Here is a 24,137-nt window from a genome sequence, read left to right on the forward strand (position 1 = left end):
GCATGAAAACTAAAGGGATAGAATCAGAGCTGTTCATCTGCAAACCAGCCTCTTCTGGCCTCTTCTCATGCGGCCCTTTTGCCTGCCCTCTTGGTCTCTGGATTCCCTTCTGTATTACTATTCCTTTCACGTGGTCATGTGCATGTCCAGCACTGACAGAAGATCCAGCTTGGAGCAGTCTAGTTATCTTGGCTGTGTGCCAAGGTACTTTATATCCTAAAGGAGCTCTGGATGTGTATGAGGGAGCTTCTAGGAAGAGGACACAAGGGGAAGAGGACATAGGTAGACAGGTAATACATGTAGACTAGCTGACAGGCAGAGTTAAGACCAACATCTTGTGAGATGCACAGATACTAGCTCCTCAGAGGCACTCCCAGTTAACACTCTTCGGGGCTTCCAGAATGGAATTCTTGGGTGCATCTGATAGTCGTCTTCAAAATTGAGGCACGTGACTGCTTTCTCTCATCTGACCTCTAGTGAGAGGTATTATGCTTCAGAAAACCGGGTGTTGTTGTAAAATTATAAAAAAGGCACCGTCTTTTACCCCCTCTAGATCTGGCACCACAGTGCCCCAAGATATCTGTTAGATATCTTGCCAGAAACACACATCCCAACTCCGTGGTGGCCCAGTGTCTCTAGCCGCCACACACTCCCTTAAACTTAAATCACTACATGAAAGAACACACAACACAATAACCTCTGATCCAATTGATAAGATACAGTTGCCCACCTAAACACATGCCTACACATCCATCCCTTAAGAATATTCATAACAACCTGTAATACACAGAGTAGAATCTTTTCTTTTTTTTTTAAATATTTATTTACTTTATGTGAGTCCACTGTCACTGTCCTCAACAACACCAGAAGAGGGCTTTGGATCCCATTACAGATGGTTATGAGCCACCATGTGGTTGCTAGGAATTGAACTCAGGACCTTTGGAAGAGCAGTCAGTGCTCTTAACCGCTGAGCCATCTTTCCAGCCCCCGACAGAGTGAAATCTTAACATCAACCTCCATGTTATCTCTGCCCCTTCTCTCCAGTCTCCTCCTCTCCCCTCAAACTTTTCTCCCATCCATCCTTCCTTCTTGTCCAATGACAGGCCTCGTTCTACTCTGTACCCACCCTCACCTGTAGGACATCCTACAACCGGGGATACTGGAGAAGGCATAGGGAGGGCAGTATTATGTATAACAATATAGCAATATTGATGGCCTCTTGAAAAGGTAGCCCAATTTTTACATTCAGCAGCATGAGATGCAGGGTCATTTGTTTGTAAATAAAAATGTTACTGTTTGAGAAATTTTTTTTGGTCAAGTGTGGTCTCCTATTCCTTCTATCCCAGTTTTTCCTTGAGCTACTATTCTGCCCCTCCCCCAACTTCATGTTGTGTTTCCCCATTGAGTCCTCTCCCAAACGATCACATGACAGTCATCTCCTAGGTAACCGCTGTACTTCCTCGACCCCAGCCTAGATGTCAAGAAGCCATGTGGTCCAACTACCTTGGTGGGAGGAAGTCTAGACTGCAAATGGAGCTGTATTTATATTCAGGTGTGTCTTACTGGGCAGATTTATCATACTATTTTATAACTTTAATATTCAGGTGCAAATTGAACAATCATTTATGTTTGTAGATTACATTTATTTAGTGTGTATGTGTGTGTGCACGTACATGTATGTATGTGTGACAACATGTATGTGAAGTCTAGAGGACAACCTGTGGGAGTTGCTTCTTTCCTTCTCCTATGAGGGTATGGGAGAATCACACTCAGGGGCTAAGTTTGGCAGTAAGCAATCTTTATTGGCCTAGCTACCTCACCAGCCCTGAGTTCTGCTCTTTTGGTAGGTTTCGTTAGAACAAATAAATATCATACATATCTCTGTTGGTGCATGCGGAACTAGGGAGCTGAATTAGAGTTTATTCTCATCCTTATTCCAAAGGCCCCCCAAAATGGGAAAGACAACATCATTTCACTGCATACGTGTAGGATGATGTCATTACGCAGCAAGGCGGGTCCAGGATAAAGCGAAGCCTATCACTGGATGAGAAGGAAGGGTAGGTGGGGAAAAGTCTAGGAAGGAGGGAGGAGGACAAGGAGCCAAGAAAAGGAAGATGGAGACAGAGGAGGAGGAGGAGGAGGAGGAGGAGGAGGATTCCGATCCAGGTGGTCTAGGTCAGTTTTTATCTTGTCTAGGTGGGCAATTTCTATATTTATTAATTGGCAGTGAATTTATTCTGTGGATGTATTATAGATTGAGGATTTAATTATAAATCTGATTGTTGGGTTACAGTTGGTTGGGTCACGATTTCACTGGGTAGTTGGGAGTTTATATCGGGGGGCTGGGAGTATGGGCAGAGTCCATGGCAGGGAGCCGCAATAGGCCAGCCACTACTGGATATCTGGAACCATGATTTTAGAGAGATACTAATCTCAGATAAATTAGCGTTAGTTCAAATGGCCGGCAGGAGCCAGGACTAGTGAGCCAGGGTACTCTCGGGAACTGGTTCCGCCGCTTTTAAAATTTTTACCCTCAGCACATTTGTATCTTGGGACATCATGTTTCTTTCTAGTAAAGTTAATAATTCATTAAAACTCTGTTCCCTAACAGCTTAGAACACTCTACGACTACTGAGCAGCTGGGAATGGGTAATCCTCAATGGAGGCTGGATCTGTGCTCTCCCCTCACAGGTCAGGCTGTGAAATTTCAGTAGATTTTTTTTTTTTTAATTTTATTAACTTGAGTGTTTCTTATTTACATTTCGAGTGTTATTGCCCTTCCCGGTTTCCGGGCAAACATCCCCCTAATCCCTCCCCCTCCCCTTCTTTATGGGTGTTCCCCTCCCCATCCTCCCCCCCATTGCTGCCCTCCCCCCAACAATCACGTTCACTGGGGGTTCAGTCTTAGCAGGACCCAGGGCTTCCCCTTCCACTGGTGCTCTTACTAGGCCATTCCTTACTACCTATGAGGTCAGAGTCCAGGGTCAGTCCATGTATAGTCTTTAGGTAGTGGCTTAGTCCCTGGAAGCTCTGGTTGCTTGGCATTGTTGTTCATAAGGGGTCTCGAGCTCCTTCAAGCTCTTCGAGTTCTTTCTCTGATTCCTTCAACGGGGGTCCCGTTCTCAGTTCAGTGGTTTGCTGCTGGCATTCGCCTCTGTATTTGCTGTATTCTGGCTGTGTCTCTCAGGAGCGATCTACATCCGGCTCCTGTCAGCCTGCACTTCTTTGCTTGATCCATCTTGTCTAATTGGATGGCTGTATATGTATGGGCCACATGTGGGGCAGGCTCTGAATGGGTGTTCCTTCTGTGTCTGTTTTAATCTTTGCCTCTCTATTCCCTGCCAAGGGTATTCTTGTTCCCCTTTTAAAGAAGGAGTGAAGCATTCACATTTTGATCATCCGTCTTGAGTTTCATTTGTTTTAGGAACATGCAGTATCAGTCACCTAAGGTTCTCCAAAGGCCTTCTAGCTTTGGACAATCTTCCTACCGTGTGCTGCTCATCCTTGGCACAGAAAAAGAAGTATAAAATACAGCTCTTTTTTCTTTATGTGATGCTTTTCTGCTTTTACTTTTCTCCTCAGCTTTCCTTCCCTTCCCTCCCTCCCTCCCCTCCCTTCCTTCCTTCTCACTTTCTTTTTTGGTATTCTTTGCTTTTTGTTTTGGTGGACCAGGACCTTGATCACGTCAGGCACTCTCTGCCTCTGAACTGCATCCTTAGTCCTGTCTCTTATCAATAATCAATATTCTGCAGTTGTTATTCTCCATTTAGAGTTAGAAAAAAATCGAAAACAAACACTTGAAAAACAAAAAACAGGTCACAGGGCAGTGGTAGTGCACACCTTTAGTTCCAGCATTTGGTAGGCAGAGGCAGGCCTCTGTGAGTTCGAAGCCAGCCTAGACTACAGAGTGAATTCCAGAACAGCCAGAAAAATGCTGTCTGCAAAAACCAAAAATAAAACCAAACTGAAACCACTCATTAAAATTGTTACCTTTTGTAGTGTTTAGTGAGGATCACTTTGTCTTTAGGGAATAAAGGAAGAAGATGCCAAAGAAGGAATTCTGGAAACATATCTAAAATCACCATTTTTTTTCCTCTCATGAAAATCTAATAAGATGTAGGTAGGTGTTTATGGAAGGGCAGGTAGCTTCTAGTTCTTTTTCTTAGTAAGCTGCCTTTTGAGATTCAGTCCCTCTTAGCAATTTTGAGGTTGTATAGTTGGTTTCAGTCTTGGCTGCATTTTAGAACATGTTAGATTCACCCAAGGAGTAGGGAACAAAATAGCCAACTCCCAGTGTACCCTAGGATCAACACGGGAACTGAAAGAAGAAGCCAGGCAGCAGAAATGGTACACGGGGTGGCCATAGAGCAGTTGCCTTCATGCTGGAGACCTTGATTTTAATTCAATATACCCATACCACCACCGGAAATAGGCATCAGAGAAGGCACAATTGTTTTTCAGATTGTAGAGAAATCCGAGTGTAGCCAGCGGCAAGAGGAACTGTCATGGTTGGGCTATTGACAGGGACTCTCTGAGCCACAGCTGCTGGAGAGGGTGTTTTTAATGATTCTCTGTTCAGTGTGTGTGTGTGTGTGTGTGTGTGTGTGTGTGTGTGTGTGCGTTTGCTCTGGATATGTTTTTCAGAGTTGCAATTTGAGACAAGATAAGTGCTTCACAAGACAGCAGAAAAGGTCCACACCTACAAAGCAAAGCCTCAGATGAATTGGTGATAAGAAGGCTTTGAGCTAACAAAACACTAATTGTTGTGTGATTCAGCTTGAAGGTGTCAGCCTCCAGTGAAATTCCAGTTACCATCTCATGTCCCCGGTCCTGCCTAACCTGACTCCTAAAGGGTTCATATTCTCGCTTATAAAGAAGCAACTGCTGTTCCACCCACAGGAAGTGTAGATCTTCACAGAACCGCATCAGATAAATTGTCAGGAACCTAGCAGAACACATTCCTTTTCTTTCTGTGCCAGAAGGATCGTGCCGGCAGGTTTGGGGAAGTGGAGGAATTATAACGGAGGGAGTCACAGCTTTGATCATGAAGACAGAAAGTGAGTGCCCATAGTAGGTAAATCATAATAATACCAGAAATATTTCAATGGGAAAGTCTGAAAATTCAAGCAATATTCATGTGACTTCTAGGCTTAGGACATTTAATTGTGATATCTATATAAATGGGCAGATAAATTATTCAACAGGTGACTTGGACTGGGGATGCATATACTACAGTGGCTAGCAAGCACACGGTTCTGAGTTTGATTCTCCAGATATATATATCAAAGGATATATATATATATATATATATATATATATATATATATATATCCAAAAGCAACTAGTAATAATACTAACCTTAAAAAATTGCTAACTATTCATTTATTACAAATACAAATCCACAAATTAAAACTGTAAACATTTATCTATGTCATTTGTATAAGTAACTAGTAATGACAAAACTCAGATGGATTTAGTACCAAACACAAGTTGGAACACATTTTTTATGGCTACTAAGACTTAAAATTAGGTTGGAGAAGATGGTCACACAGTTGTGAGGAACTGAGTGCGAATCTCAGGAACTCATGCGGAAGCCCAGAGCTCCTACTGAGAGGTGGGAGGTAGAGACAGGAAAATTCCTAGAAGCCACCGTGTCGGATGGCTTGGCACACGCAGTAGAAGAGTACCCTACCCAAACAGTTTGATTTGGGAAACCTGCAAAATACAAACATTTATCTGACTATCACACTCAGGAGAGTTAACTGTGGTATTCATATAAATGGGCAGAGAAAGCACTTTATAGAGATGACTTGGGCTAGGGATATATAGTTCAGTGGAACAGAGTGGCAAGGTCCAAGAACAAGAGACTGACTTCAACAAAGTGCAGGGCAAAGGATGACCCCTGTGGCTGTCCTCTGACTTCTACAAACACAGGTGCCACTTTGGAGTGTGTGGATTCACATTCATGAACACACACACACACACACACACACACACACACCACACACCACACACACACCACACACACCACATACCACACCACACACACACACACACACACACACACACACACACACACAGTTTAAAAAAACTTATACATTAAAAACAAAAGCAGCAATATTACAGATCTTAGTGCAGGGAAGCTTTCTTTGTGTTACAAAAGGAAGAAACTTAATGTAGTAAGGTTTATGATATTGTAGCCTATTGTAAATAGTTACAAAAGTGCAGTGTTCCAAAGTCGGATGCTGACCGTTGTCCTAAATTATAGCAGTGTACTAGGAAGCTGTGTTAGTAGCCAGGACACAGATGAGCAGTAAGGCCAGCTGTTGACGATGATGTGGAAACATTTTAAGATGTGTGATCAGGTTGTAACATGGAGCTATGCACCCATGTGGATTACGGATGCCGAGATGTGAAGAGGAGAAAAGGAGGAGAGAATACGGAAATGAAGTTAATTATACTACGGTAGGGTATTCTAAATTGTATGTATATTCTTATCAGTCCCTCAAGGATGTTTTTTCCTAACCCTTAGAATAGACTTTTTGGGGAAAGAAAGTTAGAAAATGAACTACGGCTTCTTTAATAACATATAGGTTCTGACATACAGACTATTCAAAAACAAGACAAAACAAAACAAAACAAAAACAAAAAAAAACCAAAGAAGAATTGGCATGAAGGAAAGAATTTTTTCCCCCAAGATTCAAAACTTCAAAGTAACCAGGATTGTGGTACATTTCTTACGTGTGAGTGTGAGAGATCCCAGTGCACGTATAGAGATGAGACATACAAAAGCCATCTGTCATTGGGCCACAGGGAACACACGTTGGAATAGCCACCATAAATGGCAGTGATGACCAATTTGTTACATTCTGTCATGAGTCACGATGCCTTCTCCAAAGGTTCCTTCCTTTGCTGCTTATTGGATTAAAGTTGTTCTGTTACCCACCAGCACCTCACAGCACCTTAAATATCTTCCTATATTTAGAAGGCTCGTCTTAGACACAGGCTAAGCCAAGGACGATTTCTTTGATCCGAGTAGAGTTTAGAGTGACATATTGGGCCCTGGAGCAGTAACACAATCCCATTTCTCTATGTCCTTGGCTTGGCCCATTTTCAGTCCTGTGCTTGCTGCTGCTAAGTTACCAACAGATTGACTGAGTCCCTCAGGCACAAACAAAATAACCAACCCAGGAAACAGATAATGTAATTTTTGGCCCAGACTTACCTCTTTTCAAATACTTATTTTTAAACTCTACCTTTCTTCCATAATAACACTAACCCAAGCTTGTAAAAGTTTATCCTTTATCGATTTTGCTCTTTGACCACATAATATTGGTATGCTTTAGTGAGGTACAACAGGATGCTTTTTGGTCTCCATTATTGAGCCAGTGTCTTGTTATGTTTTGTGCATACATCTGAATTTTTGATCTTCTTGCCCCAACCTCCATGTTGCTGGGATGTAGCCATATATACCACAGCCAGCATAATATGATTTTGTAATCACGAACATGCTGGAACACATTCAAACCGGAGTATTCAGCATCAAGACCTGAAGCTTTGCACTTCTCTTCCTTCCTTTCTTTTTCTTCTTTCTTTCTTCCTTTCACTTTGTTCTTTCTCTTCTTTTCTTCCTTAATTCCTTTCTCTTCCTCCTTCCTTCTTTCTTCCTTCCTTCCTTTCTTCCTTCCTTTTTCTCTTTCTTTTGTGGCAGGCTTCTCTGGGTAGCTCTTACTGTCTTTGAACTGAGATCCACCTACATCTGCCTTCTGAGTGCTGGTATTAAAGGCGTATGACACCACTGTCCAGCTTACATTTCTTTTCTTCCTAGAACTGTTTTTTTTAAATTAACTACTGATTACCATCAGTATACCAAAGAATAAAAGTATACCCAATTTAATTAATCGGTGCTTGGTAAAATGATAATATGCACTACATTACAATGTTAAGCCTAACTGTCAAGATGGCACCTCTTAGTTGCTTCACAGAGAAGTTAGGGCATGATGAAAATTAAAGCTCAGTTTGGGTTCATCTATTTGGATGGTAAAAGATGATTTTGTAGGTATATCGGCAGGGTATGATGTTGAAAAATTCATCTATTTGCCTTAGAAATAATATTATAGTAAATATATATAACCAGAAGGGAAAGAATGGGTGGATTTCGATTAAAAATTTATATACATGTACAGAATTCTTAAATGAAAAAGAAAAAAGAAAAGAAAAGAGGGGAGTGCATATGAATTAATGACAGAAAAGAAATGATGTCATGGGTTGGTGAGATAGGCCAGTGGGTTCAAGTGCTTGGTGCCAAGCTCAATGGCCTGGGTTCGATTCCTGGAACGCACATGGTAGAAAGTGAGAATGACTCTTACAAGTTGCCCTCTGATCTTTACACACACACCACGGCATCTGTGCAATGCCCTCCATACAAACACAAGAATAGATGTGATGGAAATGTAAATAAATGCCTGAAAGTAAATGATACCCATCAAATTCCACAACAGAGCGCTCTCTCTCTCTCTCTCTCTCTCTCTCTCTCTCTCTCTCTCTTCCTTTCCCTCTCTCTCTCTCTCCCTTTCCTTCTCTCTCTCCCCTTCCTTCTCTTTCTTTCTTTCTTTCTTTCTTTCTTTCTTTCTTTCTTTCTTTCTTTCTTTCTTTCTTTCTTTCTTTCTTTCTTCTGTTTTGCTTTGAGACAGAGTACCTCTGTATATCAGTCCCTGCTGTTCTGGAACTTGCTTTGCAGACTGGGTTGTCCTTTAAAGAGATTCAACCGCCTGTGTTTCCCAGGCATGTGCCACTGTGCCAAGTCTCACAACAGATTTCTCTGGGGATTAATTTTTTAAAACACTGGTTTGTGAAAACATTTCAAAACATTAAATTAAATGTTCATTGTGCTGAGTAATTTGGAGACAGACTAAGTTCTGTGCTCTGTACAAATTAAAGGTTTTATGCTCTCCCACAGGTGAAGTTCAATATTTGAGTTTTCTTAGCAGAAAGTATACATTCATAATATCAACAGAACTTATAGTATTACTGCTTGCAGAACACCTATCTTTCCATCTTCCTCCCTCCCTCTGTCCCTCTCTTTTTTCTTTCTTTTCTTAGAGCATGTCTCATATATTCTCCTATGCCCTTGAACTTACTATTGTGGCTGAGTATGACCTTAACTTTCTTATCTCTTGCTTTTATCTCTCTAATGAGTACTAGGATTAAAGGTATGAGTTACAGTGTCTGGGTTATTGGTGTTAGGGATGGAACCCAGGGTTTCCTGTGTGCTAAGAAGTACTGAGCTACATCCCCAGCCTCCACAAACTTTTCTAGCAAAAAAAAAAAAAAAAGGCAGACTTGGATGACCAAATGTAAATTTTTTTATGTGTCAAGTTGTAGCCATTGTTCTTGCTACCTGATAAAGAAAAAAGAAAAGAAAGAAAGGAAATAAACGACGGCAGTAATGGAAAGTAACTATTCTAGATTTCAAACAACAGAGAGTACACTGTTGGGAAACACCGAAGACCAACCCAAAACACAGCACCGTGAGCAGCAGGAGTGACAGCTGATTCAGCAATCAGGGCAGCTGTGGAACGTGGGTGTTGGATATGCTGGTCTATCTATCTCAGCCATAGCTGTCCGGCACAGGCTGTAACAACTGCCTCAAATCCACGCCAATATGTTTATTCTTGAACTTTAAGGTCACAGAGAATTATTTAAGAGCATTTCCCTCCTCTACTTTAGGAGTAATCTTTGAAACCTGGAAACCTAGACACTCCAGATTTGGCTATAGCTCCCATTTAAATAGAACTTGAAGTTCACGTTTAAGCAGTAAGTCAGATATAATTTTGCATGTCAACAGGTAGATTTTATGTAAGACTTTCATTTAATGCTTATGTCCCATCCAGAAGAATATAATTCTTATTTAATTTATAATTTCTTGGTTATCCAGGAAATGAGAAGTAACATCAACATCTCATTAGTAAGCAGTTCCAGCTCTGGTTTCTGTAGATGTGTCAAAAAATATCCATCTTGATAGGGACCAACACAGTACACCCACTGGTCATATTATAACATGAGCATACCTGGGTGAAGGGGAAGTTCATCTGGCCTTGTCTTGTCTTCCAGTAGTTACACCACATTCTCTACTCTTTGTAATGATCCTCCATTGTCACTTACTGTAGGCATGAATAAATAGCAACTCTAATACTTCACAATTCCATACACTTCAGCATTTTTACAGAAGTATATCAAATCCTATACAGACACTTCCAGCAGTACAGTTAGAAGAAGATGCAACATGGTTAAGTTCCCAAATCACTGATGCTGCCCTGTACTTTGTACCAAGAGTTCCTCTCATGGTCCATGTGGAATTTCATATAGGGATCAGCTCTGGCTCATCACTGGTTCTAACCATTTCCCTGTAATTCTTGGGTTACAGTTCCTTAATAGTAACCATATCCACCAGATCATGCACTAAATCACCAGAACTCATTCTGTCCCATCTAGCGTTAGCTCACTACCTGTTAGAGACTAACATCTCTCCATCTTTCCTTCTTGCATTTTCAATTAAATCATAAAGTATACAAAAAAAAATTTTTGGTCCAAAACCTTTGAGGCAAATCTTATTAAAATTTGGCATATTCCCTCTAATCACATTTCTTCTGCATCAACTGATGCTTTCTGTCAAAGTCAATTTCTTAACAGATTGAAATTAAACATCTCTGGTTGCCATGTAAGAGAAATTTATTCTGAGAGCTTTTGCTTTGTCTTATTGTTTTATGGTCTTTCCATCCCATGCTCTAGGTATACCAGATGACCCATTTCCACCAGGTGCTATGTAGGCATCCTATGGATATACTCTTCAAAGTGTGCTGTCCACACACCCGAATCATCACCTTTCTTTCTTTCTTTCTTTCTTTCTTTCTTTCTTTCTTTCTTTCTTTCTCTCTCTCTCTCTCTCTCTCTCTCTCTCTCTTTCTTTCTTCCTTTCTTTCTTACTTGGCTGGTAATTTCTGCATACTTAAAGGATTGTATGGGAGGATTGGGAGGATCCTCCCATACAAGGGAGGATTGTAAAGTGCATAGATTTCCAACAAGGGCAGGGAACACTCAAATGGGGGTGAGCCTCAGAATAAGCAGAAGAAACTGTTTAAGGTTCAGCATGCATGCAACTTGTGCCACTTGGAGAACTGTAGTTGTGTCTGGCATTCTAGCAGTTATTTTTATTGTCAATGATCCTAAGCAGACAGCATGAGGGATGGAGAGAATCTGCTGCAAGTTCCGAGCCTCAGATACAGATCTGCAGTGGCAAGCCTTGCAGGTGCATGCTGCCCCTCAGAAATACACTGGGGAATCCAAGGAATGGATTAACCCCTTCTTCCTTTACTGGGTACACATATTTCTTTTTTTTTTAAAAGATTTATTTATTTATTATATATAAGTACACTGTAGCTGTCTTCAGACACACCAGAAGAGGGCATCAGATTCCATTACAGATGGTTGTGAGCCACCATGTGGTTGCTGGGAATTGAACTCAGGACCTCTGGAAGAACGATCAATGCTCTTAACCACTGAGCCATCTCTCCAGCCCGGTACACATATTTCTTGCTGGGAGGTGTTTCTCTTTGTATTGTGTAGCTTTTGGGTGAACCAAGACCTAGTACTTATCAGGTAAGTGCTCCATCACTGAACTACATACACCCTACATTGCATTGTTTTTTATTGTTTAGAAGCCCTTTTACTTAATACATAGTGAACTCTACCACAGCAGGACTTTGTCTTCTTCTCCATGTAGCTGATTTCTCAACATTATTCTTATGGTTTCATCATCTATTGTGCTTATCTATCTATCTACCTATCTATCCATCCATCCATGTCTGTCTGTCTGTCTATCTATCTATCTATCTATCTATCTATCTATCTATCTATCTATCTGTTTGTCTATCATCTTCCTAACTACCTAACTACTTATCTACCATCTACTTATTTACATTCATGATTAAGTAAAACCCAAAACTCTGCTAAGAGAGTTAATAGCTTATATGCTGAGTTAGGAAACTATCTTATTGAGTTTCTATAGAGTAAGAAAGTGGCAAGGAAGCATTTGGTGCAACTGTGAATATATATCCCTAAAATGTAAAGACTATAGGACTAAAATAAAAAACACACTATTGAAAAAAAACTGAAAAAAAAGAGAAATTATTTTATTTGAAAATAAGTCCAATCATTCTTATATACAGAATATATTACTTTCAAAATCAATAACCATTTGAGTTTTTAAAGAATAACTTTAATTAAAGCTCTGCCTTCAACATTTTGAACAGGTATTTGCCTTTTCGTATATGCATATACATGTCTGAAACAGATACACTGTACTAGGCAAATGTAAGCACAACGGCAAACTACAGGTGTGTGCAGTTCATATGACTTAATGTCTGTGTTGCCTATTTTATATTTCAGTGTTATAAACTTTAGTGCTATTAATTTTAGTGCTATATTCTTAATAAGAAAGAAATCTTAGACGCAGGATAAATAGCCCAGTACCCAAGACAATACAACAGAGCAACACATTTAAATATAAGAGAAAGTGAAGTTTACATTTCTTTCCCCAAAAAGAAATCTAGACTTTTACGTGAATGCCCCTCTCAAATCTGCAAAGGGGTTTTTATATGAAGGAAAAATATGATTAGCAGCTGGCTAGACTTATTATTTGTTAACTTGTTCTATAGTACTTTTCAGATATTTTGACTTCTATCCATAAAAAGAAAAGAAATGCATTTCATATTGTGTTCTCACACACACACACAGACACACACATACCCACACATACATATACACACACACACACACACACACACAGAGAGAGAGAGAGAGAGAGAGAGAGAGAGAGAGAGAGAGAGAGAGAAAGAGAGAGAGATGCATATACACATCAGTAAGATAAGATGACAGAATGATTATACATATCTAGTCTTGTTCTTTCTGAAAACTCACAAAGACACAGTGATGAGATAATTTAAAAAGATAAACTATAAAAAGAGAGAATATGAGAAAAGGCAGCAGAAACCCAACTTTGGAGGTGGGAAGCAGATGGACAAGTTAGGTAACTAAGTAGCTGACACCAGAAAGAAAACTCTGTATCAGCCAGCAACAGGATAAATGGAGGGGCCAAGATTTACACTTCAGAGAACTCAAGACTGTCAGGACTTGGCAGCACTGGGCTCTTCTAGATGCAAGAACAAATGGGAACTTGTTAAGATGAGAAATGCCGAATATAATCTGCACCACACTTGGCCTCACAGTCCTCTCTGCATTCTCTTACTCTGCCCTCACCCCTGGATATGATCAGCTGTTTTACGTTTCTATTTCTTTGACTTCACAGCAATGATGGGTGGACTTTAATCTGGAGCTCTGAGCTGAAAAAAAAAAACCCTGTCTATCCTAAGTTTTATGTGTCAGAATATTTTAAACATAGCAGCTGCAGATGAAACTAAAACACTGTTGTAGCAATGACAGCAAACTCTATACCCATTGTGTAGGGGCTTGGATAAGTAAGTGCACTCTGGCAAAAATACGCTAAAGATACTAATATAAAGAACAGGCTACATTTTGACACATTAAAATGCTTGTAATTTGTATTAGAGGCATGGAAGGGTCTTGCTAAGGAATCAAAGAGTAAACCCTGCTAAACTGTCATTGGCAAGAAGAAAACATAATGCTCATACTGACTGGGGAAATAGAGACACATAAATGTCATCAGAATCCTGTGGGTCGGCTAGGAGAGGTAAGAAAGAACTCCATCATACTTCCTTATAAAGAGCTCACATTATTTGACTTTTTCTTTACCTTACTGTTTTCTTTTACTTATTTCTAAGAATTTGAGAGCCCCGTCAATTCATTGCTCACAACATAGTATTTTGGGGATATGTCACATTGTTGGGTGGTTAAGTTTGGCTAATTAACAGATTGTTAGACCACTGGGGATAACCCTGTAGACAGGAGTAGCCACACCTTTCATCCTATCTGTTCTTTTTTTTTTATCTTTATTAACTTGAGTATTTCTTATTTACATTTCGATTATTATTTCCCTTCCCGGTTTCCAGGCCAACATCCCCCTAACCTCTCCCTTCCCCTTCTATGTAGGTGTTCCCCTCCCCATCCTCCCTCCATTACTGCCCTCCCCCCAACATTCCCGTTCTCTGGGGGTCCAGTCTTGGCAGGACCAAGGGCTTCCCCTTCCACTGGTGCTCTTACTAGGCTATTCATTGCTACCTATGTGGTTGGAGCCCAGGGTCAGTCCATGTATAGTCTTTGGGTAGTGGATTAGTCACTGGAAGCTCTGGTTGCTTGGCATTGTTGTTCATAAGGGGTCTCGAGCCCCTTCAAGCTCTTCCAGACCTTTCTCTGATTCCTTCAACGGGGGACCTATTCTCAGTTCAGTGGTTTGCTGCTGGCATTCGCCTCTGTATTTACTGTATTCTGGCTGTGTCTCTCAGGAGAGATCTACATCCGGCTCCTGTCGGTCTGCACTTCTTTGCTTCATCCATCTTGTCTAATTGGGTGGCTGTATATGTATGGGCCACATGTGGGGCAGGCTCTGAATGGGTGTTCCTTCAGTCTCTGTTCTAAACTTTGCCTCTCTCTTCCCTGCCAAGGATATTCTTGTTCCTCCTTTTAAAGAAGGAGTGAAGCATTCACATTTTGATCATCCGTCTTGAGTTTCATGTACTCTGTGCATCTAGGGTAATTCAAGCATTTGGGCTAATAGCCACTTACCAATGAGTGCATACCATGTGTGTTTTTCTGTGATTGGGTTACCTCACTCAGGATGATATTTTCCAGATCCTATCTGTTCTTAAACTGCTAATCTCCTACCTAGGATACCTAGGTGCTAACCTAGGATAGTACAATAAGATGGCCTTCCAGAATTAACTGCCTGCATCCCATCCAGTACCTTCATTAAGCTCCTAAGCATGGTGACCCCGCCCCTCTAAGGTCAGAGGTCGCTTCCCTCTAGTTCTGCAGGTTGCTGCTCGCTCTCTGATTTCATCTTCTCCTGTGTGTCAGATGACCTAAAACTCACCTCAGCCACGTCTCGCCAGCTACAAAACCTGGAACGAAATTTGAATGGAGGTGTGTGGCAGTGGGGGATGGGGAACTGGAGGTAGCCACTAGGAAGTCCCAGATGCCAGGGACCCCAAGGGTACTTGAAATACCCGATAAAGGGGAGATAGACCCTGCAGAGACCATATCCAGTGGATAGGCATGGCCCCGTTTGAGGGATGGGGGCCACGTACCCATCTCAAAAATATTAATCCAGAGTTACTCCTGTCAGAAGGAAATGCAGGGAAAAAGAGTGGAGCAGAGACTGAGGGAAAGGCCATCCACAGACTGCCCCACTTGGGGATCCATCCTATATGCAGACACCAAACCCAGACACTATAACTGATGTCAAGAAGTGCTTGCAGACAGGAGCCTGGTTTAGCTGTCCCCTGAGAGGCTCTGCCAGAGTCTAACCAATACAGATTCAGATGCTCACAGCCAAACATCCGACTGAGCATGGGGACCTGAATAGAGGAGTTGGGTAAGGACTGAAGGAGCTGAAGAGGTTTGCGACCCCAAAGGAAGAACAACAATATCAACCTACCAGACCTGCCAGAGCTCCCAGGGACTAAACCACCAACCAAAGAGTACACAGAGGGCCCCATCGCTCCAGCTGCATAAGTAGCAAAGGATGGCCTTGTCTGGCATCAATGGGAGGGGAGACATTTGTTCCTGTGAAGGCTCCATGCCCCAGAGTAGGGGAATGCCAGGGTGGTGAGATGGGAGTGGGTGGATGAATGGGGGAGCACCCTCATAGAAGCAGAGGGATGGGGGAGGGGATTAGGGGGTTTGTGGAGGGGAAACTGGGAAAAGGGGGATAACATTTGAAATGAAAATAGATAAAATAACCAAAAAAACCAAAAAACCAAAAACCAAAACCAAAAACCAAAAACCAAACCAACCGAAAAAGCTAAACCAAAACCTGGAAAGAATCTTTGTCATTTAAAACACCAGCATAGTACCATTCTGTGGCAAGAGCACATAATGTCCAATTTTCCTATGGCTGGATACTCAGGCTGTTTTGATCATTGGCTATTGTGAATAATGCTGTAACAGACAGAGGAGTCAGGTAACTTCCCGCATACTGACTGCATTTCTCAGCCTTCTATTCTTAATTAGAAATATTTATTTATTTACTTATTTAGTTATTGTGTTAGAATGCTTGCCCACTTGTGTGCACCGCCTGTCTGTCTGGAACCTGTGCAGAAGGGCACGAGCTGCTCTAGATCTAGACTAACAGATGGCCCAGAGCTGCCACGTGGATGCTGCAAACTGGACCTGGGTCCTCTGCAAGAACAGCGAGTGCCCCTATGGCTGTGGTAATTTATATTGCCACCACAGCGTTGTATGTTTTTCTTTACTTTCTGGAGACAATACCTGGCATCTTTTGTCCTCTTGGTAACAGCCATGGAGAGAGGGTGCTACCTGACAGTGGTTCTGATTTGCATTTCATTGATTAGTAGTGATGCTATTTCTTATCGTGTTTGTTCTCAGGCTGGCTAATTAGCAACATTCAGAATTACTAATTTACACTAATGAGTGTAAGTACTAATTTACACGAACCTATTATGTAAGATGCTGCTGCATTTGGGTGCTTTCTTTTAAAGATCAAAGATGCCATTTGTGAATAATTCATGCATCCTCGGCACCTTAAATTATGTTAATTATGATATGAGTCTTCTCTAAGATTCTCTATTAAAGATTGTCAATTAACTTCACTGGCTAGCAGAAATGCTGGCATGATTTCGTGGAATAGTTCTTGACACTTAATTAAGGGGGTCTCTTTGCTTTGAGTGATGATATGAAGCACTAGAGAGTTTTCAAAAACAATTAATGTAGTGTGTATTGCTGATCACAGCATGACAATAGCTTAGCCACCGCCAATAAGGGAAAGGGGGGAAAGTGAGAAAAAGTATTTTTCTTTAAAACTGTACTTTATTTTTTTAATATACTTTTGACATATCTTTAAAAATTATTTCAGGGACTGGAGAGATGGTCAGACAGTTAAGAGCTCTTGTTGCTCTTCCTGAGGACCACAGTTTGGGTTCCTTCACCCACGATGGGTGGCTTAACCTACCTCAACTCAACGTCAGGGCATGCAATGTCCTTTTGTAGTATCTTCAGGCACTAACTGCACATGCATACAAACACAAATAAACAAGCATAAATCTTTAAAACAATTATCGAAACTTAACCAAGTCAGGAGTTCCATTAAGAAGTTAAAAACACATGAAGCTCAAGAAGAAGGAAGACCAAAGTGTGGATGCTTCAGAGCTTCTTAGAAAGGGAGAACAAAAATACTCACAGGAGGAAATATGGAGACAAAGTGTGGAGCAGAGACTGAAGGAAAGGCCATCCAGAAACTGCCCCACTTGGGAAATCCATCCCATATACAGACACCAAACCCAGACAATATTGCGGGTGCCAAGAAGTGCATGCTGACAGGAGCCTGATAGAGCTGTCTCCTGAGAGGCTCTGCCAGAGCTTGACAAATACAGAGGCAGATGCTTGCAGCCAACCATTGAACCGAGAATGGGGTCCCCAATGGAGGAGTTTGAGAAAGGACTAAAGGAACTGAAAGGGTTTTCAACCCTGTAAGAACAACAACAATATCAACCAACCAGACGCCCCAGAGCTCCCAGGAACTAAACCACCATCTCAAGAGAACACAGTGATGGACCTGTGGCTCCACGCACATACATAGCAGAGGATGGCCTTGTTGGGCATCTATGGGAGGAGAGGCCCTTGGTCCTGTTAAGGCTTGATGCCCCAGTGTAGGGGAATGTTAGGGTAGGGAGGTGGGAGGGAGAGGGAGGGTGGGTAAGGGAGCACCCTCATAGATGCGGGCGGGCATGGGATATCGGGGTTTCGAGAGGGGAAACTGGGAAAGAGAATAACATTTCAAATGTAAATTTAAAAAATCCAATAAAAGAAAAATAAAAAAGTTAAAACCCCCTCCGATTCCTACCTCCTGTACTCATTGGCACTCAGTGACCTAGTAGAGAGAATTTTGATAATACAGCCTTTGTCTCAGGGATATATTGCATTTGTCTGTGGTCCCCAAAGACAGTTTTTAATCGATAGATTTAGTTAATTGGATCCTAAGTAATACTTAATCAGTTACTTGTTCATGACCTGCTGATTATTCACTCATTTAGACTAAATATTTTCTTTCTGGCAATATTTACTTAGTTATTATTTTGTGAGACAAGGTCTCATGTAGCTCAGGCTTGCCTTGAACTCCATATATATTAAGGGAGATGACCTTGAACTTTTGATTCTCTTGCCTCCCCCTCCTGAGTGCAAGATTACAAGCATACAACATCACACCTGTGCAATGCTGGGGGATCGAACCTACGGCTCCTGCCTGCTAGGCAAGTGTTCTGCCAACTGAGCTGCATCCTCAGCCTCCAAATATAATTAGATATAAATATATATTTTATCTATCTATATATATATAAATTAGATATATTTTATCTATATATAATTAGATTTTTAACTATATATAATTATATATAATTTTTAACTATATATAATTAGAAATGATATTTCTAAGTAGCTGTTATGTGCTATACCTTATGTTGTCATATTGTGAGGCAAGGCCTCTCTCCCAGAGCAATTATCTATGCCGTCTTTGATAAACCCAATGGCTCCTGAGATGTAGTCATGGCACACAATGCAATCAGGACAGCGCCATTCTTTCTGTCTTTCTATGAATTATTCAGTGTGAGGACCTTAAACCTTCATTTTCCCATGACAGGAACTTCATCAAGTACTGGAGGAAGGAAAAAGGAAGATGTTCAAATTAATAATACTAAAACTTCAATTCTTCAACATCAATGTAGAAATTGGTACTAGGTGATTATTAAATAATGACTATTCAACTTTTGAGGACCTATACTGTGCTTGGCATTGATCAGTAATTTTTCATATATTATACTTTATTAATATTCATATGACCCTGTTAAACTTGTATGATCCTATACCTGGATCCTTGGAGCAAGAAAGAGAGATGGGGAGGAGAGAGGCAGAAGGAGTGAGGGAGGGAGCTAGGGAGGGAGAGAGATAGAGATGGAGAAAATATGAACACAGAATGAGTTTGTCAGTTGTCTCATCTTATTTAATCTAGTTCGGGTACTAGGGTTAAAGAGAGTTTTATTTGGCTCCAAAGTCGTGATCCTAGTCACTGTATGTAATTAATAAATTTTCATAAAAAATTCACAGAATCCACCTTCACCATCTTCTTCTCTATAAGTCTTTCCAATTAAAAGCAAAAGCATAAATCTTATAGCTTTTTGTTCACACATACAAAAATCATTTTTTATATATAGTCTACTAGCAGATAAGCAAGGGATTTGTAAGGAAAACATGGTGCAAGATTGCGTCCAATAGAACAAATACTGAGGCAATTCTGGCCAAGTCAAGTGACAAACTACATTCAGATCTCAGGGACAGTCACTGCTCCACACTGGATAGCATGGCCTCACGGGGCCTCATAACCGAAGTCAGATTAGGAGAGGCATTATCCTTTTATATGTAAGCCTTCTGGAATGTATCTGAATTAAGCTGAGATGACTTAGAAGATCTTATTTTTATCCCAACTCTAAGGGATAGGATTTGTTTCCTTTGAACCATGTTGAGGGATCCCCAACCTTACTACAAGACACTAGGTTTTATAGTAGTGGCCCAAACTACAGGTTGTAAATCTACACCTACTTCCTCATATCAAATACCCCAGCAAACTCTCAACATGGACATACACAGTGACCACTTGAACAGAATCTCTTTCTTAAGAACCTCTTGCTATCATGTGACCCCAGCCCGCCCAGCAGAAGGCGAGAGAGCTTGCAGGTCAGAGGTGAGTAATCTCACTGGCGGCTTCTTCTCCGCCTTCAGTCAACCTAGCAGGATCACCACAGACAATGAAGGTGTCCAGCCAAGATCCAAAGAACTGCCTTACAGAATTGGAGGCCAAATAAATGACTGCTGTTTTCAATCACGAACCTGAGAGAGGTTACTTATGGCAGATAGACAGCGGGTGCAGAAGCATGTAGATACCTACTCAGGACATTTTTCAACCCAAATGCAAAAGAGGGTAATACAAGTTTGAAATAACCTGGGCCATGGCAAGTCACCAAGTCCAGCAGAGGGGTGTGGCATACTTCCTTATTAATGGGGTTTTAAAGGTTTTTGGGTGCAAATGGTGACTTGTAACTGGGAGACAATGATCTTCTGAGGCCTCATAATCTTTGCTGCCTGTGAACAGTGGTTAGGCACAGTGCATGCGATGAAGGAGAGCTCTGGAGGGAAGAAGGATTTGGGAAGGCTAGATGTTAACTACAAACTAAAGGGAATTTGGGGCAATGTAAAAAAGTAGCAGGCTGCCACGGACATAAAGCAGGGACCAAGTAGCTTGTCTTCTTTCTCTGCCAGCCGTCTTTTGCAGATAAAGGACCCTGGACTCTATCTGACCCTTTCTTTCTTTCCTTACCAAGTAGAACACACCACGAGCACTATTAAATATAATTTCAAAATTGTGTCATATTGGTTTCTTTTTGTGCAGCAGGCGACTAAGTGTGCCTTTGAAGAAAATAATTGAGATATACAGATGAAAAAAGAAGGAAAAAAAATCTCCATGAGCCGAAATGTATTTCTCCTAAATATGGGCTAAATTCTGTGATTTGGGTGATGGTTAAGTTTGAGATTATTTTGTGCAAATCTCAGGGGTGACACGGGTTATTTTTATCAAGTAAGGTATCTGAGAGTGAAGAAGATACCTTTGTTCATCCCTGTGCAAATCAGGTCTATAATAACTGGGGTGGGGGTAGTAAAACTTACACAGTGTCACGTGTTTTCACAGCCTCTTACTCTGAACTCCAGGAAAAAGCCAGCCTTGAGCATTTTTAATACCTTTCTTGGATTCGAATCTACCAAGTGAGGGTTTATTTCAATTTTATGATGACCCACTGTGTGCACACATATATGCTTCACAATGATACCACGGGACACTTCAGATAATTTTCAGAACATGAAGAACCATCTCCAGCCCTGGAGAAAAGTTGGAAACAGTGTGATTGGTGAAAGGAAGGAAAGAAATGAGACAAAAAAAAAAAAAAGGAAAAGAAAAAGAAAAAAAAAGGTGTCAAAGGAACATGAAGCCCAGGTGATGATAATTTATCTTTAGCATCCTTTAGCCAATCCTTCCTTCCCTCCTCTGTTCCTCAGTATGCCTAATGGATAAGGATGTTACTTCCCATCAGGATAGCCGAGCAGGTTTTAGAAACTCAGGCTTAGAACGTTCCTTAAAGGATGTCTGATTGATCTCCTTTAGGGTCCAGAAGCCCCCTGCTGCAGATCTTCCAAGTTTGGCTTGAATGTGTCCAATTGTGGAAACCACTCTATTGGCCCGGGATGTTTAAACACCTGGGGTTAGGCTTTTATTATATTGAACTAAAAACTGCATTTCTTATCTCTTGGTTTTGATTCTGCTCTTTGAAGTGACCAAGAATATGTCCAACACCTCATGATAGGGTTGAAAAGAGGCTAGGCATTGCACAAGAAAGTGTCCTAGCCTGAATGTCAGAAACATTGGTTGGCAAAGGATGGGCTGATTTACTTTCCACATTTTATTTTATTTATTTTTTTGTTCCACTAATAGTATGATAAAGTTTTTGATAATATTACTTTTGAAAATTTGTGTTGAATAGAACATAAATTTGTAGCTATATAATCAAGGTGTGATTTAACACAACACATATCTATCTATTTCTATCTATCTATCTATCTATCTATCTATCTATCTATCTATCTATCTATCTATCTATCTATCTATCTGAAATAGGAAGGGATTGGTGAGACCCTTGATTATGCTAAATGTCACAAACTCAAACACTCTCAAAGATAAGTAGGTAATGGAAATACTGTAATGTCAAAGAGAACTAGATATTAAAGGTTCACGTCAAAGACAAGGCAATGGTAGAACTATGTAGCTCCAAGCAAAACAGATTGCAAGAAATTCGTGGCATCTGCCTCTTATATAGTTACCAATAACCTTCAACTCTTGGTGTTTCTCTCTTGCATGGCCTGTGTGATGATTAGCATATGGTAGAAAAGATACCTGTCACCTGAGATGAGTCGTAAAACACTGTAGATTCTGACTGGCATATTCTGTCTTGTGGACAGACACTCAACCTATGGAGTAGACAATGTGCCACATATCTGAGTGAACTCTCGGGATTTATTTATTTATTTATTTATTTATTTATTTATTTATTTATTTATTTATTTTTGCCTTGAAATGGCAGCATCTCTTGCCAGGTTCTAGACTGTAGCCTCGTTAGAGCAGGAGCAACAGTAACCAGCTGAGTTGCTCCCGGGTTACCAACCATAGAAAATCTGAACATTATGAGTGTGTGGGTCTTAAAGTACTATGTCAGGAATTTGCTGCAACGGGTGAATGACAGCGTTCTGACTCATTTTGACATCCTACAGCACAGTGCACAGGCACATTGTACAATTTCTCAAAATAGGTGGCTCTTGTTTATGAATTCCGATTTCTTGATAAAATCTGAGTCTACAAAAGTCACAAGTTAGGTTTAAGTTATACCCTGAAGTCATGTGGCAGCATGGAGTCTTCTGGAAGCAAGGCTGTAGAACCCATATGTAGTGCAGGTAGGGAAGTGTATTTCACACTAATAAGAGCAATTTCCCTTATCATGGTAGGGAGACAACAAACACTGAGGCAGAACCTCCCACCATTGGACAGAAATCATGTTTGATAATACACAGAGAGCTTGGGCTAGGTTAGAAATCCAGGTAGAACTTCCGTCCAGTTAAAGTAGAGAAACATTTCTGCTGTAGAAATGGGTGCTTCATGAAAACTAACAAAAAATGGCGGGCTTTGACTTATGAATATTTGTGTCCCCAAGACAATGGTGTCAAAAGGCTAAATCTAATGGGGTCTCAACACTAGACAAAGAGCTGCAGGCAGCCAAGAAATGCTGAAAGCAAGAGAAGGAATGGTCTCCATGGAAGAGCCCACAGATTGTTTGTTTAATACCAAGTGGTCAGCTCTGAAATCATATATGTACAAGTAAAACTTTACATGGATTGAGCATACTGTGTTCATATGTACATTCATATGTATATGTATATGAAATATATATGTGTATGTGTACATATATTCCTAAGCATATAAATATATGTGAATATATAAACAATTAAATGGAGGCTAAGAATTTGAGAGAGTAAAGAAGTACATGGAAAGGGTTAGAGGAGGAAATGGACACAATGATGTAATCATATTTTAATTCCAAAAAGGTGAAGTCTTTGAGAGGTGAATAGACCTTCAGGGCACAGTCTCCATGAGTGGAATTGAGGTTCTTATCAAGCAGACCTAGGAGGTTGCTTGCCCTTCTATCATGGGGAAAGTGGGATCTTATCACCATGGCAACATGATGAATTTAGTCTTTTAGCCTCCAGAACAGTGAAAAATAAATATTTGCTATCTATAAGCTATCTAGTTCCAGGTATAATGGTTATAGCACTCAAACTGTTTAAGATATAACCCTTCTTGGGAATACTTTTACTTGGAGTCTGTAGCCAGACACACTGGACCAGAGCATGGGAGGCAAAAGCAGTGTAGAAGACACAGAAGAAGAACAGGGAATGTATGTGATTAAGAATGCAGGCAAGAGAAAAAAGGAAACAGATACCTAAGGGACAAAACTGAAACAATATCAAGTCATTTTGACTAATAATGGTGGAGGACTGAAAGTGTCTCTTAGAAGCCTGACTGTTCTTTGTAGACTTCTCCATAGTCATAATAACAGTTAAGCTGAGTAGGAAATAGGTATATGGAGTATAATTTTCCAGATTTTTGATTTGGACGCCCTAACCAAATTCTTTTTTTTTTTTTTGGTTGTTGTTGTTGTTAATGCAGACCCTCAGCTTTCATTATAGACAGAGTTTACAGGTATGGGTAAAATCCTCAGTCAGAATCACAAGCTAGACACCCATGACAACCAGCTACGTAGAAGTTCTATTGGGGG

General features: G+C 40.7%; 1 protein-coding gene across 3 annotated transcripts in view; it reads right to left on the reverse strand.

The window, feature by feature from the left end:
* Kcnq5 (potassium voltage-gated channel subfamily Q member 5) overlaps window positions 1-24,137 on the reverse strand; it is a 565,805-nt gene that overhangs the window by 28,638 nt on the left and 513,030 nt on the right. The window lies entirely within an intron of this gene.

Source organism: Rattus norvegicus, chromosome 9, assembly GCF_036323735.1.
Source record: "Rattus norvegicus strain BN/NHsdMcwi chromosome 9, GRCr8, whole genome shotgun sequence".
NCBI classification, from domain to species: domain Eukaryota; kingdom Metazoa; phylum Chordata; class Mammalia; order Rodentia; family Muridae; genus Rattus; species Rattus norvegicus.